Source organism: Pristiophorus japonicus, chromosome 13, assembly GCF_044704955.1.
Source record: "Pristiophorus japonicus isolate sPriJap1 chromosome 13, sPriJap1.hap1, whole genome shotgun sequence".
Classification (NCBI taxonomy): Eukaryota; Metazoa; Chordata; class Chondrichthyes; family Pristiophoridae; genus Pristiophorus; species Pristiophorus japonicus.
In genome coordinates, this window is record NC_091989.1 from 172,827,050 (window position 1) to 172,844,037 (window position 16,988).

Below are 16,988 nucleotides of genomic sequence, written 5' to 3' on the forward strand. Positions count from 1 at the left end.
GACCTGTCCTTGGCTCCTTCCTATTTCTCATCAGCAAGCTGTCCCTTGGCAACATCACCCGGAAACACATCAAGTTGGTGTTGTTGGTAATTGAATTTGTTTTTCTGTCAGGAGAGAAAACTAGTGGCCTTGATTATAAGTTTTGCTGCTTTTTATAGCAATGAATTTCTGGCACATGTAATGCTGCTGAAAAATGCCTATTTAATTTCCGTCCTTTGTTTATGTTTTCAATGTGGAGCCAACTGGAGAGCTGCCAAACTTCACTGAGCTGTACCCTATCAGGAATCAGCCTGTTCAGAGAAGGTAGGGACAAAATTTGGCAACTTAAAGACGATGTCAGCTTGGCTCAATGATAGCAATCTTACCTCTGAGTTGGAATGATGTGGGTTCAAGGTCTGTTTCACAAATTCTAGGCCATACTAAAGGAGTGCTCCATTGTTAGAGATGAAGTGTTTCACGTACACATCAAAGATGCCATGGACTATTGGAAGAGGAGCTTGGGAGTTCTCCCAGTGCTCTGGCTAACATATATCCCTCAACCAACATCGCCAAAACAGATTCATTCATCATTTATCTTACCGCTGTTTGTGGGACCTTGCTGTGCACAAATTGATGGCCTTGTATGCTTACAGAACAGCAGTAACTATACCTCGAAAGTAATAAATTGAATGTGAATTGGTTTGGGATGTCCTGAGCATGTGAAAGGTGTTATATAACTGAAAGTTCTTTCTTTTGACATTAGTATTATTCTTGGCATCCGTCTTTCAGATGAGACGTTAAACCATTCAGGTGGACGTACATAAGAACATAAGAACTAGGAACAGGAATAGGCCATACGACCCCTCGAGCCTGCGCCGCCATTCAATAAGGTCATGGCTGATCTGATCTTGGACTCAGCTCCACTTCCCCACCCACTCCCCATAACTCCTTATCCCCTTATCGTTTAAGATAGGTAAAAGATCCCGTGATCACTATTTCGAAGAAGAGCACGGGAGTTATTCCCGGTGTCTTGGCCAATATTTATCCCTCAATCAACATAACAAAACAGATTATCAGGTCATTATCACATTGCTGTTTGTAGAATCTTGCTGTGCACAAATTTACTGCTGCGTTTCCCATATTACAACAATAACTGCACTTCAAAAAATATTTCATTGGCGGTGAAGCACTTTGAGACGTCCAGTGGTCGTGAAAGGCGCTATGTAAATGTAAGTCTTTCTTTTTTCTTTTTCATTCTATTGGGAAAAGCTGCCTCTCTCTTGGCTGGTCCTCAGCCTGTTCAGTTTCTTCATTGAATTTTACTAGTTCTACTTTTTAAAAATTGGTAATAATTATTCTTATCACATTGTCACTGTCCCATCTCTGCTGTGTATCTTTCCACCTTGCTTCACGTTGGCACCTTTGGGCTGTTATCATAACCTACATCTCAAATTTCGTCGTAATTTTATTCACAGTAAGAAAAATAATTTACATATTAATACTGTGTTATGGATTACCTTGCACACTTAAATTGGTGGCTCATTAGCAACGAATTACCATTCTATGAGAAGGTGCTAATGTGCTAAAGATTGGTCTTTTAGCATGTGCTGCTGTTTGGAGGTGAAAGCAGCAAACAAACTGATAGATTACTGTCAGCTCAACCTCGAAGGTGTGAATGAAGGATGAGAGTTATACAGGCATTTCTGCGAAAGAAATGCAACCAGATTGACCCAGTATGAATGACGTTCAGACCAGTTCACCAAGGCTATTGGATTCCATTTCCACAGAAAAAACTGGTAAAAATTCCAGAATCCCATATATTAAAAATGGAAACTCGGGAAGGCATTAAAAAACTGGGAGAGTGGGCATATAATTGGCAAATAAATTTCAAAACAGATATGTGTGCGATATTACATTTTGATAAGAAAAATGAGGAGGTCACAAATTACTTGGAAAATTACAATTGAAATGGGGTAGAGGAGCACAGGGATCTATCTGGAAGTACAAATACACAAATCACTAAAGTTAATAAGGCCATAAAAAAGCAAACCAAGCACTAGGGTTTATTTCTAGAGGGATGGAACTGAAAAATAGAGAATTTATGTTACACTTGTAGCGAACCTTGGTTAGACCACACCTGGAGTACTGCGTACAGTTCTGATCAACATATTATAAAGATGATATAGAGGCACTGGAAAGGGTGCAAAAAAGATTTTCAAGGACGATACCAGAAATGCAAGGGTATATCTATCAGGAAAGGATGAAAAAGGCAGGGTCTATAAAAGGGAAGGCTGAGGGGTGACCTAATAGAGGTCTTTAAAATGTTGAAAGGTTTTGATAGAGTAGACACAGAGAGAGTGTTTCCACTTGTGGGGAACAGCAATACTAGAGGCCATCAATATAAGATAGTCACCAAGAAATCAAATAGGGAGTTCAGAAGAAACTTAAATACCCAGAGAGTGGTGAGAATGTGGTACTCGCTACCACAGGGAGTGGTTGATGCGAATATTATAGATGCGTTTAATGGGAGGCTAGACAAGCATATGAGGGAGAAGGGAATAGAGGGTTATGCTGATAGATTTAGATGAGGAAGGATGGGAGGAGGTTCGAGTGAAGCATAAACGCCAATATGGACTGGTTGGGCTGAATGGCCTGTTTCTGTTCTGTATACTCCATGTAAATCTATGCAACTTCCATGGCCACTGATCGTCCTCCAATGTTTTGGTTTATTTCCATCAACCATTGTTTCTTTGAGTCACTGATGTTAGCACTGCATTAGAGTTCTGTTCTAACTCGCACCAAGTCCCATTCACCCATCACCCCTGTGCTCGCTGACTTCCATTGGCTCCTAGTTAAGCAATGCCTCGACTTCAACATTCTCATCCTTATTTTCAAATCCCTATCCCCCTCCCTATCTCTGTAATCTCCTCCAGCCCCACAACCCCCCAAGATGTCTGCGCTCCTCTAATTCTGCCCTCCTGAGCATCCCTGATTATAATCGCTCAACCATTGGTGGCCGTGCCTTCTGTTGCCTCGGCCTTAAGCTCTGAAACTCCCTGCCAAAACTTCTCCGCCTCTCTACCTCTCTTTCCTCCTTCAAGACGCTCCTTAAAACCTACCTCTTTGACCAGTCACCTGCCCTAATTTCTCCTTATGTGGCTTGGTGTAACAATTGTTGTCTCATAATACTCCTGTGAAGCGCCTTGGGACTTTTCACTACGTTAAAGGTGCTATATAAATACAAGTTGTTGTTGTGGACAGTATTGTGGATTAAAAAAAAATCTCCTTCCCGTATGTATGATTCAAAATCAAGTTCCCAAATGAATAGCCCGTGAAGAAAGCAGTTCATGATATTGCTAAACTGTTGAAACACAACCTCTTCAAAACAAGGGCATGCACTGATCAGGACTGTGCTCTCCCACCAAACATTTAGCACGGGTGCAAGCAAGGTACTTTTGTGCACACGTGCAGAGCACTATCGAAGGAAGTTAGTTTGAATATGCCAGCTTGATTCAATCAATACCATTGTTGCCTCTGTATCAAAATCATAGAATGATAAAGGACAGAAGGAGGCCATTCGTCCTATCATGCTTGTGCTGGCTCTTTGAAAGAACTATCCAATTAATCCCACTCCCTTGCCCCATCCCCATCGCAGTGCAATTTTTTCCCCTTCAGGTATTTTCCAATTCCCTTTTGCAAGTTATTAATGAATCTGCTTCCACCGCCCTTTCAAACAGTGCATTCCAGATCATAACAACTCGCTGCGTAAAAAGATTTTTCTTCATCTCGCGTTTTGGTTCTTTTCCCAATTACCTTAAATGCATGTCCTCTGTTTACTGGAAACAGTTTCTCCTTATTTACTCTATCAGCCTTTGAACACCCTTACTAAATCTCCCCTTAACCTTCTCTGCTCTAAGGACAACAACCCCAACTTCTTTAGTCAAGAAGATTGTCAGTTCCAGCCCCATACCAGAACCTAAGTTTATAACATAGGCTGATGACAGTGCATAACAGAGGAAGTCCTGCCTTGTTGAGGCCTTTAGATAAGATACTAAACCGAGATCTGGTCTGTCTGTTCAATTGAAATGCAAAGATCCAATAGCACTATTTGAAGAAGAAGCATTGAGTTCTCCTATTTCTTGCCCAATATTTCTCTTTCAACCCAATGCCATCAAAAATAAACAGATTCATTGGTCATTTATCTCCCTTATTTATTATTTCTTCTCATGGTGTAGTCAATACTGGCAAGGCCATATTTATTGTCCATCTCTAGTTGACCTTAGAATGTTGTGGTGGGCCTTTTCCTTGAACTTGTAGTAATGGTGCTTACACCTTGGTGCTGGGAAGGGAATTCCAGGATGCTGAACCCAGCTACAATAAAAGAACATATTATATGTCCAAATCAGCATGGATCCAAATCAGAGGGGGCCAAGGATAGATCCTTGGGGGACACCAGATGTAACAATGTGGGGCGGGAAGAGAAGCCATTGCAGGTGATTCTCTGGCTATGATTAGATAGATAAGAGTGCAGTCCCACCCAGCTGGATGCTGGTGGAGAGGCGTTGGAGAAGGACAGAGTGGTCAACCATGTTGAAGGCTGCAGACAGGTCAAGAAGGATGAGGAGGAATAGTTTGCCTTTGTCACAGTCACAAATGAGGGGAAGTTGGAGGTGATGGTGTTCCCATGACATTGCTGTCCTTGCCTGCTCAGTGACCGAGCTCACAGGGCTGGGAGGTGCTGCTGAAATAAGCTTGGTGAGCCATGATACGATAAGGGGATAAGTGGTTATGGGAAGCGGGCGGTGAAGTGGCGCTGAGTCCATGATGAGATCAGACATGATCTTATTGAATGGCGGAGCAGGCTCGAGGGGCCATATGGCCTACTCCTGTTCCTATTTCTTATGTTCTTATGATCTTATTAAATGGCAGAGCAGGCTCGAGGGGCCAGGTGGCCTACTTCTGCTCCTATTTCTTATGTTCTTTCTTATGTTCTAAGTTCCTCTTGGAGGTAGTGCATATTGCGGCCACAGTGTGCCTGTGATGGAGGGTGGATATTGAGTTCAATTGCAGGGAAACTGGCTGTGCTTTATCCTAGGTTGTGTTATATATGCAGACTATTGAGACACTCTCTGTGTAGTCACTGTGTATTTGCATAAGATGGAAACTTGTTTACCTGATGTACTATCAATAAGGTTTACACTGTGTATATACTATGGTGGCACCATTAGAGGGTGCAACTGGTGGAGACCGGGGTTTCCTGCCACTGGTGGCAGAGGCTGTATAAAAGAGTAGCCACCTTGCGGCCACCTCACTCTGGAGTTATGAATAAAGGACCAAGGTCACTACAATTTGAGTACAACACATTGCCTTGTGGAGTCATTCATAAGTATATTACAGATATAACAAGTTGTGTTGAGTTTCTTGAATGTGGCTGCACTTGTACTCTTCCAGATAAATTTTGAGTATTCAATCACCCTTCCTTGACCATAAAACAGCGCGAAATCGGGAGGAGTGGCAGACGATAAAACAGCTAGCCCTGAGCAGCACCAACTGACCTGGGAGGATAAGACGTCAAAAGATTCAAAGTATGATGTTACAGGAAAGCAGGGAAGTGAATGGTTGGTCAGTTTTTCTCTCTTTTCTTGGGCATTAGTTTAATTTAAGAGTTGGGATTAAATACCTCTTTGATCAAGCTTTTGACCAAGATGTTGCTGGCACAGAATGAAGCTGCCTACATAATATCAGTTACTGAACTTCAAACAGTAATTCATGGTGTGTATTGCTCGAGAAGCTATTTGCTTTTGAATGCAGGAGAAAAATGCACGTTCCTAATTTCTATGGTCAGCCTTGATCCAAAACAAAACTGGACGGCAGATGTGCAGCTACATATAACATTTTGGATGGGTCATCAGAGGAACTTCCAAGAGTTATAGTGGGGGAGATGGAGATGGGGAGGGGAGATGGAGGACCTCAAAGGTAGTAATCTCAGGATTGCTACCAGTGCCACGTGCTAGTCAGAGTAGAAATAGCACGATAGTTAAGATGAATATATAGCTTGAGGAGTTGTGCAAGAGGGAGGGATTCAAATTCCTGGGACATTGGAACCGGTTCTGGGGGAGGTGGGACCGGTACAAACTGGACGGTCTCCACCTGGGCAGGACCGGAACCAATGTCCTAGGGGGAGTGTTTTCTAGTGCTGTTGGGGAGGGGTTAAACTAATATGGCAGGGGGATGGGAACCTATGCAGGGAGACAGAGGGAAATAAAATGGGGGCAGAAGCAAAAGATAGAAAGGAGAATAGTAAAAGTGGAGGGCAGAGAAACCCAAGGCAAAAATCAAAAAGAGCCACATTACAGCAACATTCTAAAGGGACAAAGGGTGTTAAAAAGACAAGCCTGAAGGCTCTGTGCCTCAATGCAAGGAGTATTCGTAATAAGGTGGATGAATTAACTGCGCAGGCAGCTATTAATGATTATGATATAATTAGGATTACAGAGACATGGCTCCAGGGTGACCAAGGCTGGGAGCTCAACATCCAGGGGTATTCAACATTCAGGAAGGATAGACAGAAAGGAAAAGGAGGTGGGGTAGCGTTGCTGGTTAAAGAGGAAATTAACGCAATAGTAAGAAAGGACATTAGCTTGGATGATGTGGAATCTGTATGGGTAGAGCTGCGGAATACCAAAAGGGCAGAAAACGCAAGTGGGAGTTGTGTACAGACCACCAAACAGTAGTAGTGAGGTTGGGGACAGTATCAAACAAGAAATTAGGGATGTGTGCAATAAAGGTACAGCAGTTATCATGGGCGACTTTAATCTACATATAGATTGGGCTAACCAAATTGGTAGCAATGCGGTGGAGGAGGATTTCCTGGAGTGTATTAGGGATGGCTTTCTAGACCAATATGTCGAGGAACCAACTCGAGAGCTGGCCATCCTAGACTGGGTGTTGTGTAATGAGAGAGGACTAATTAGGATTCTTGTTGTGCGAGGCCCCCTGGGGAAGAGTGACCATAATATGGTAGAATTCTTTATTAAGATGGAGAGTGACAGTGTTAATTCAGAGACTAGGGTCCTGAATTTAAGGAAAGGTAACTTCGATGGTATGAGACGTGAATTGGCTAGGATAGACTGGCAAATGATACTTAAAGGGTTGACAGTGGACATTTATAGATTACATGGATGAACTTCAATTGTACATCCCTGTCTGGAGTAAAAATAAAACTGGGAAGGTAGCTCAACCGTGGCTAATAAGGGAAATTAGGAATAGTGTTAAATACAAAGAAGAGGCATATAAATTGTCCAGAAAAAGCAACAACCCTGAGGACTGGGAGATATTTAGAATTCGGCAGAGGAGGACAATGGGTCTAATTAGGAGGGGGGAAATAGAGTATGAGAGCAAGCTTGCAGGGAACATAAAAACTGATTGCAAAAGCTTCTATAGATATGTAAAGAGAAAAAGATTAGTGAAGATCAACGTAGGTCCTTTGCAGACAGAATCAGGTGAATTTATAATGGGGAACAAAGAAATGGCAGACCAATTGAACAAATACATTGGTTCTGTCTTCACTAAGGAAGACACAAATAACCTTCCGGAAATATTAGGGGTTCGAGGGGCTAGCGAAAAGGAGGAACTGAAGGAAATCCTTATTAGTCAGGAAATTGTGTTAGGGAAATTGATGGGATTGAAGGCCGATAAATCCCCAGGGCCTGATAGTCTGCATCCCAGAGTACTTAAGAAGTGGCCCTAGAAATGGTGGATGCATTGGTGATCATTTTCCAACAGTCTATTGACTCTGGAGCAGTTCCTATGGACTGGAAGGTAGCTAACGTAACACTACTTTTTTAAAAAGGAGGGAGAGAGAGAAAACAAGGAATTATAGACTGGTTAACCTGACATCGGTGATGGGGAAAATGTTGGAATCAATTATTAAAGATGAAATAGCAGCGCATTTGGAAAGCAGTGACAGGATCGGTCCAAGTCAGCATGGATTTATGAAAGGGAAATCATGCTTGACAAATCTTTTGAGGATGTAACTAGTAGAGTGGACAAGGGAGAATCAGTGAATGTGGTGTATTTGGACTTTCAAAAGGCTTTTGACAAGGTCCCACACAAGAGATTAGTGTGCAAAATTAAAGCACATGGTATTGGGGGTAATGTATTGACGTGGTTAGAGAACTGGTTGGCAGACAGGAAGCAGAGAGCCGGAATAAATGGGTCCTTTTCAGAATGGCAGGCAGTGCCGCAGGGTTCAGTGCTGGGACCCCAGCTCTTTACAATATATATCAATAATTTAGATGAAGGAATTGAATGTAATATCTCCAAGTTTGCAGATGACACCAAGCTGGGTGGTGGTGTGAGCTGTGAGGAGGATGCTAAGAGGCTGCAGGGTGACTTGAACAAGTTAGGTGAGTGGGCAAATGCATGACAGATGCAGTATACTGTGGATAAATGTGAGGTTATCCACTTTGGTGGCAAAAACAGGAAGACAGAATATTATCTGAATGGTGACAGACTAGGAAAAAGGGAGGTGCAATAGGACCTGGGTGTCATGGTACATCAGTCATTGAAGTTTGGCATGCAGGTACAGCAGGCGGTGAAGAAGGCAAATGGCATGTTGGCCTTCATAGTTAGAGGATTTGAGTATAGGAGCAGGGAGGTCTTACTGCAGTTGTACAGGGCCTTGGTGAGGCCTTACCTGGAATATTCTTCACTCAGAGAGTGGTTAACCTGTGGAATTCTCTACCGCAGAAAGTTGTTGAGGCCAGTTCGTTAGATATATTCAATGTGGAAATGTATTTTTATCTAAGCTGATACCACGCGGTATTTTTGTGCCCTTTGCAATATATAACAAAATGGAGTCCTGGTCCTTCCAGAAATTTCTGCATAAAGCAATCGGCTTGCATAAACAGATAAACCTGGCTTGAAATGGCTGATAGCCACCAGACAGCTAGGAGACAAGTCCTGCTGAAGACAAGTACCACCCATGGTGCTCTATTATTGTCTGTACGACACCAGTTCCACTCCACCCCACCCTTTTGACAGTACTCAAACCACCAGCCATTATCTCTTGTAGAGACCTCATCCATTTGATGCAAAAAGATAACTGACCAGGAAACTGGACCATCCTGACACAATGCAAGGCAGGTAATAGCTCATTACCACACTCTCATCGAGTAATGGCCGGCTGGCCAACTAATAACCCTGACAAAAGGAAATATCTGGAAACCATGTCAGGACAAGGATGTAGTTATTAACTCTTTATCTGTATTCACTGACTGCGAGACAGAGCCAATACACAGGGAGAGGCCATAACTTGGGTTTTACTGTATAAATATCTCGCGAAATTGTCCCATTGCGAGAGGTGTTCACTTAGCCATTGACTGAGTGTGACCTTTCCCTTGCTAGCAAGTAAATTAAAGAAACTTCTGCCGGAGCTGAAGGTGTCTGAGTCGTTTATCGGGGGTCGAGATTTCGACGGTTACTTTTTGGAGGTTCCACCGAGATGCATACTCTCTGTCCTGTGAGTAAAACGGATACAGGTATAGTGCCTCTCCAGTGAAAGGCTTCAGTGGCCAAAACAAGGTGAGCCTTTTGCTCACAAGAGGTTCCTTCACTGTTGAATCGCATATGTAATCTGTTGTCCACAGGGGAGGTACTGCAATCTACGAGACTCGACATTTAAAAGCTAAAGTTATTTTTTATGATCATTTTTTTCTCAGCTCGCAAGCAGAAGAGATCTGGTTCTGGAAATATCTAGAAACAGCCCGGGGAAGGTTTCAGTAGGTAAGGTAGAAACAGCGCTAGTCGATCGAAGGTTCTTATGTGATAAGATTAAGAGAAAAAAAGCGCTAATCGATCGAAGATTCTTATGTGATAAGAGTTAATTAGGAAACGGTTCTTATGTGATAAGAGTAGGGGAAAAAAAGCGCAATTGATCGAAGGTTCTTATGTGATAAGAGTTAAGGTAATGGGACCATAAGTTTTATAAGTTTTATTAGGATAAGTTAAGGACTCGGTCTGTAGTGGCGTACAACGCAGACTGAGAATTGATTATTTGTTTAGATAGAGTTTAAGGTTATGATTTGTATACTCGCGTGAATATTGTTTGTCCTAGTTGTCCTTGTTATACTGTTGTGTTCAATACCTTTGAGCGACATTGCAATTAGAGAAACGGGAAGAGTCACTAGGGAAAAATTGTGATTTGGAAAAACAAGGATTGATTAACTACGGTTGGTTCGTGCCAACATCTCTCACACACCCAGACTGAGCCCGAATTAAGAGCCTTTTCAGGCCACGTAACGGCTAGGAGAAGTAGAGAACTCGGTTGGCCGAAAGGATTGTGAGATCAGAAACTGTGGAAAATCTTAATCATCCAGAATGGGTGCCGGAGCAAGTTAAAACACCACAAAAGGCCACACCAGCCTATTTTATGCTCCAGAATTGTGGTCAGTCTTCAATTAATAAAAGAAATTGGGTACGGTGGACTAAGGGTGAAAACAGGCCATTTCCACCCGATGGTTCATTTAATTTAGAGAGAACAACATGTCTAGAGGAGTGTCTTATAAACAGAGACCTAGGTAGAAGAGGTAAAGAAAAAAAAAAGGAAAGTAATAGGAAAGGCCTGGGTTCCGATTCTTCAAGCCCATGTAAAATTAGCAGAGGAAGTAAATCAATATGTAAAAAAAAAGAGAACCTGATAGTGACTTATGGATTCAAAAAAAAAATAAAGCTGGCCAACAGAAAAAAAGCTTTATTGAATGAAGAGACACTTTTGTGAATGTCTGTCTTTGAATGAGAGTGCTTCTGTGTTTTTTTTCTCTCGTGTCTGGAAACCTGTTTGGAAAGGTGGTGCAACTGCCTGTTTGTTTTAGCTCCACCCACTTTTTCAAACAGAGTGAATTTTTTTTTTAACCCTTCATTGGGTTGTCCTGTATGTGGGAAGTTTAAAACATTTTAAATTAGAAACGCAGGTGTGGATCTATTCGGATGAGAAGTTATGGAGCTAGGAAATGCACAAAGGGTAGGTTTGCTGAGACATGGTCCCGGTGGTTTAAAAAAAAGAGAATTTATTTGACACGCTCACTTACTTGTCGAAAGAAGACACGCAATCATTGATTATATTGGTATGAAAGACATAAATTTAGTCTAGGAGTAAGATAAAGTACGGGGAAGGGAAGTTGTAATGCCTTGGGAAGTTGTAATGCCTTTTTTTTTTAAAAGCCTTTGTGGGTCTCTCGAGGCTGCAGGCTGGGGGAATACACTCCCATTGTCCTTGGTGTAAAATCTTGACGCGAAAGCTTCTAGCTCAGTAAGAGGATTTGTTTTTTTAGATAATGAGTGGCAGTACAATATTTGAATTGGGATTTTGAGATATTTCAGGTAATCTCCTTGATCAACATTTTGGGTGCATGGAAAAAATCTTGGGTTTGGAAGCCTTTTAATAAAACTATAAAACAAATACTTTACATTCTGTGATCTGTGAATCACTATAAGCATAAATGAGAAGTCCGTGTAACACACCGATTCTTCCGGTTCAGAAGCCCAATAGTGACAAATGGAGGTTTGTCCAAGACCTACGAGCTGTGAATGAATCTACTATATTCTCACAATGCTTAAAGATGGATTTGGAATGAAGTATCCCGGAATGCTTTCCAGAATCTTAAGCAGTCCCTCACTTCAGCACCAGCATTGGGATTACCAGATTACACTAAGCTATTCAACTTATTTGTGCATCACAAGTCGGGTTTTGCACAATCTGTTTTGACTCAGTTACTTGGGGACAGGCAGCGGCCGGTAACGTATTTCAGTACCCAACTAAACCCAGTGGCATGCGGACTACCAGGATGTCTTCCTTCGCTGGCAGCAGCTTATTATGCTGTACAACAGGCTCAGACAATAACTCTAAATCATCAGACCATTCTATACATCCCACACTCTGTCGAGATTTTACTTACTAAATGTGCCACCCAACACCTAACCTCCGCAAGAACCATTAAATATGAAGTTGAACTGTTATCAAATCCGAACCTTATCATTAAAAGATGTACTACCTTAAATCCAGCCACTCTATTCCCCACGGAAGAAGACGGTGAACCCCATTCATGTGAAATGGTAACCGAATTAGTGACTAAACCACGTATCAATTTAACAGATGTACCAATGTGTAACCCTGATCTAGTGTACTATGTTGACGGATCAGCCTTACGAAATGATAGGGGCCAACCTAGAGCGGCTTATGCAATTGTAACCCAGTTTAATGTTGTCGAAACAGCCTCTCTTCCAGACTCCTTTTCAGCCCAACAAGCCGAATTGTTTGCGTTAACTCGAGCCTGTATTCTGGCTGAAGGACAAACAGTTAATATCTACACTGACTCCAGGTATGCTTTTGGGGTATCACATGACTATGGACAAATTTGGAAGATTCGCGGGTACCTGACTTCTTCAGGAACCACTATCAAAAATCAGAACAAGTGGAAAATCTTCTGCGAGCCATTCAATGCCCCTTGAAACTTGCCATTATGAAATGCCAAGCACATACAGGCTAGTCGAATGAGGTGGCACTTGGGAACGCCAGAGCTGATAATGCAGCTAAGTCAGCAGCTCTGTCAAAAGGGGGGATGCAGGTGTCATTGTTCCCACTGAGGAAAAATAATTGCTCAGACCTGTCACCCACTATTAATGACATGCTGACCTTTCAGACACAGGCCAGTACGGAGGAGGTGGTGACCTGGACGAAGGATCAATGTTATAAAAATCCAGAAGGAATATGGGTTCACCACAACGGCCGCGTGGTGGCGTCCAAATCCTTACTTCCATGGATTGCCCGATGTGTTCATACATTCACACATGCAGGCAGAGGGTGGATGGCAGATTATATTTTGGCAACTTGGTATGCACCAGGTATTTCGGCAATTACAAAACAAATCTGTGAAAATTGTGTTACCTGTCAGACAATGAATCCGGGTAAGTCGGAAAAAGTAGAATCTGCCTCCCACCCAAATCCAGTGGGGCCTTTTGTACATTTACAAATGGATTTTATTGAATTACCTATGTGTATGGGATTCAAGTATGTATTATTTATTGTAGATGTGTTCTCTAGATGGATTGAAGCCTTTCCATGTAAAAAGGCCAATGCCACTACTGTTGCTAAATGTTTGTTAAAAGAAATCGTACCGCGCTTCGGAATCCCTGCTAAGCTTTCTAGTGATAACGGGTCACATTTCACGGGAACTGTTATAAGAGAAATGTGTAAAGCTTTGCAGATTAATCAACGTTTTCATTGAAGTTATCATCCACAATCAGCTGAACTTGTTGAAAGATATAATGGAATGCTTAAAAATAAGCTGGCAAAACTATGCAATGACACTGGACTGAAATGGACAGAACTGCTGCTTTGATGGTAATGCGATCTGCAACCAACAGAACAACAGGCCTGCCACGGCATGAGATAGTTATGGGACATCCCCAACGACTACCTTTTACAGCACCATTTACTGCAAAACAAATGGACATCCACAAAATGGAGGAAAATATGTTGAATTATTGTATTGCACTAACCAAATGTATTTCCAGCTTTCATTCACAGGTAAAGGAAGCTCAAGTCAAACCAGCGGAAGGAAAGTGTCATAACCTGGAGCCCGGGGAATTCGTTTACATCAAAATCTTTAAAAGAAAAAGCAGTCTACAGCCAAGATTCGAAGGACCATACCAGGTCTTGCTGACGACCAATACTGCAATCAAGGTAAAGGAAAGACCAACATGGATCCATGCGTCCCATTGCAAAAGGGCACCCGACCAGGAGGAAGGGAAGAAGGAACCAGAGGAACAGAAAAAGGAAGACTGAATAAGGAACTGTATGGACTATGGGGACTGATGGTGCTGGGCTTGACAGGGTGTTTACTTTGCATTATTGATTATACCAGGGGTACAGACACGCCACCGAAGGGAACTGCAAGTAAACGTATTTATGGCACTGAGTCATAAGTATGCTCAAAGAAGAAACTTGTCGAGTTGTTGGATATGTTCCCATGTACCTGTCCACTCCGAAAGGGGTATTCCCCTGAGATCTGTCCCCGTTAACGAATCAGAAATGGTAGAATGGTTGATAGTGCAAAATAGGACAAACCTAACCAAGGTGTCGGAAACGAAGGAGCAAACAGAATGAAGGTCAGCAGGGTATAAACGTACAGCCTTCCAGGGATGGTACCAGCCCAATTATAATAATAACTGTCAGCCTCCCTTCCTAAGCATTACTCCCAGAATAGGAAATCCTGAAGGTATAATATGCCTAGTGAGTAATGAGACTAAAGGACCAGAAATGGGACGCAGCAAGTGTTCTCAAATGACTAAATGGCAAGCCACAACTAATCCCACTGATGGGAGAAAGATAGCAACCGTTGGCTGGACAACGGTCCTTAACAAAGCCCCAGGTAAAGGGTGGGAAGGTGAGACCACTCGAGTATGGATGGCGAGAAAGGACCAGGAGCTGACATCCTATAATTGCACCTACTTTATTTGTGGCCATAAAGCCTACCCATGGTTACCAGCCAACTGACAGGGTCCTGTTACTTAGGATATGTGGTACCCTTATCAGGTCAATAAAGACTCTAAGGGATGCCTATGGAAGTTCATAGCTTTAAACGGGATTTGACATGGCTAAATGGAATATTCAAGGTAATGGTGCCACCCTATGGAATAGCATCAACCGAATGGCAGTTACGGGAATTGGCTAACTTAGTCGAATCAGTAGCCAACACAACTTCCCAAGCCTTCAAAGGGGTGAATGATGAAATGGTAGCTATTCGAACAGTGGCTTTCCAAAATCGTATGGCCTCAGATTATCTCCTAGCCAAGGAAGGAGGGACATGCGCATTAATAGGTGGAGAATGCTGTACGTATATCCTGGATAAATCAGAAGAAATCGGCAGTCTAGCTGAATACATTAGGAAAAAGGTAATAGAGTATAAACACACAGTTGGTCAGGACGGTATCACCTTGTGGGGTTGGGCATCGGGATGGTTGGGATCCCTAGGGAGATCTGTGGTACAGGGTTTGAACATATTCCTGCTGATAGTCTTCGCCCTATATCTCTTATTTGTCTTGGTTAAGTGTTGCTGTGCTAGGGTGGGAAAAACCATGTTACCTACCGAGACCATGGCTAGAGTTATGGTAGCAACAAGGCTCTTGTGTGGAAATGGAAATAGAGAGACTGTACAAGATCAGAATGGATTAAGTTGTCCTTGTGAAGGACAAAATGGGGGAATGTGGAAATGTATTTTTATCTAAGCTGATACCACGCGGTATTTTTGTGTCCTTTGCAATATATAACAAAATGGAGTCCTGGTCCTTCCAGAAATTTCTGCATAAAGCAATCGGCTTGCATAAACAGCTAAACCTGGCTTGAAATGGCTGATAGCCACCAGACAGCTAGGAGGCAAGTCCTGCTGAAGACAAGTACCACCCATGGTGCTCTCCTATTGTCTATACGACACCAGTTCCACTCCACCCCACCCTTTTGACAGTACTCAAACCACCAGCCATTATCTCTTGTAGAGACCTCATCCATTTGATGCAAAAAGATAACTGACCAGGAAACTGGACCATCCTGACACAATGCAAGGCAGGTAATAGCTCATTACCACACTCTCATCGAGTAATGGCCGGCTGGCCAACTAATAACCCTGACAAAAGGAAATATCTGGAAACCATGTCAGGACAAGGATGTAGTAATTAACTCTTTATCTGTATTCACTGACTGCGAGACAGAGTCAATACACAGGGAGAGGCCATAACTTGGGTTTTACTGTATAAATATCTCGTGAAATTATACCATTGCGGGAGGTGTTCACTTAGCCATTGACTGAGTGTGACCTTTCCCTTGCTAGCAAGTAAATTAAAGAAACTTCTGCCGGAGCTGAAGGTGTCTGAGTCGTTTATCGGGGGTCGAGATTTCGACAATTCAAAAGGGAGTTAGATATGGCCCTTACGGCCAAAGGGATCAAGGGGTATGGAGAGAAAGCAGGAAGTGGTTACTGAGGTTGAATGATCAGCCATGATCTTATTGAATGGCGGTGCAGGCCCATGGGGCCGAATGGACTGCTCCTGCACCTAATTTCTATGTTTCTATGAGAGGGGAGATGGGGAGGGGAGATGGAGAGGGGAGATGGGGAGAGGAGATGGGGAGGGGAGATGGAGAGGGGAGATGGGGAGGAGAGATGGGGAGGGGAGATGGAGAGGGGAGATGGGGAGGGGAGTTGGGGAGAGGAGTTGGGGAGGGGAGATGGAGAGGGGAGATGGGGAGGGGAGTTGGGGAGGGGAAGTGGGGAGGGGAGGGGAGATGGGATGGGGAGATGGGGAGGAGAGGTGGGGAGAGGAGATGGGGAGGGGAGATGGGGAGGGGAGTTGGGGAGGGGAGATGGGGAGGGGTGGGGTGCACAAAACAAAATTGGGGAGGACATGCTGCACAGATAAATAAAACACTCAAAAACTCAGAGCTATGGGAAGATATATGTCTGTTCGGAGTGAGCAGCGGGGGTGGATGTCACCTATTGCTAGGGCTGGGGAAGTGAGTCAAAAAGTATTACATAGAATGTACAGCACAGAAACAGGCCATTCGGCCCAACTTGTCCATTCTGGTGTTTATGCTCCACACGAGCCTCCTCCCACCATACTTCACCTCACCCTATTTACATAATCTTCCATTCCTTTCTCCCTCATGTGTTTATCTCGCTTCCCTTTAAATGCATCTATGCTATTCGCCTCAACTACTCCCTGTGGTAACAAGTTGCACGTTCTAACCACTCTCTGGGTAAAGTAGTTTCTCCAAAATTCCTTATTGCTGACTGACATTGGCTTCCGGTTTAGCAACGCCTCAATTTAAAAATTCTCATCCTTGTTTTCAAATCCGCCCGTCCCTATCTCTGTAATCTCCTCCAGCCCCACAACCCCCCGAGATATCTGCGCTCCTCTAATTGTGCCCTCCTGAGTATCTCTGATTATATTCACTT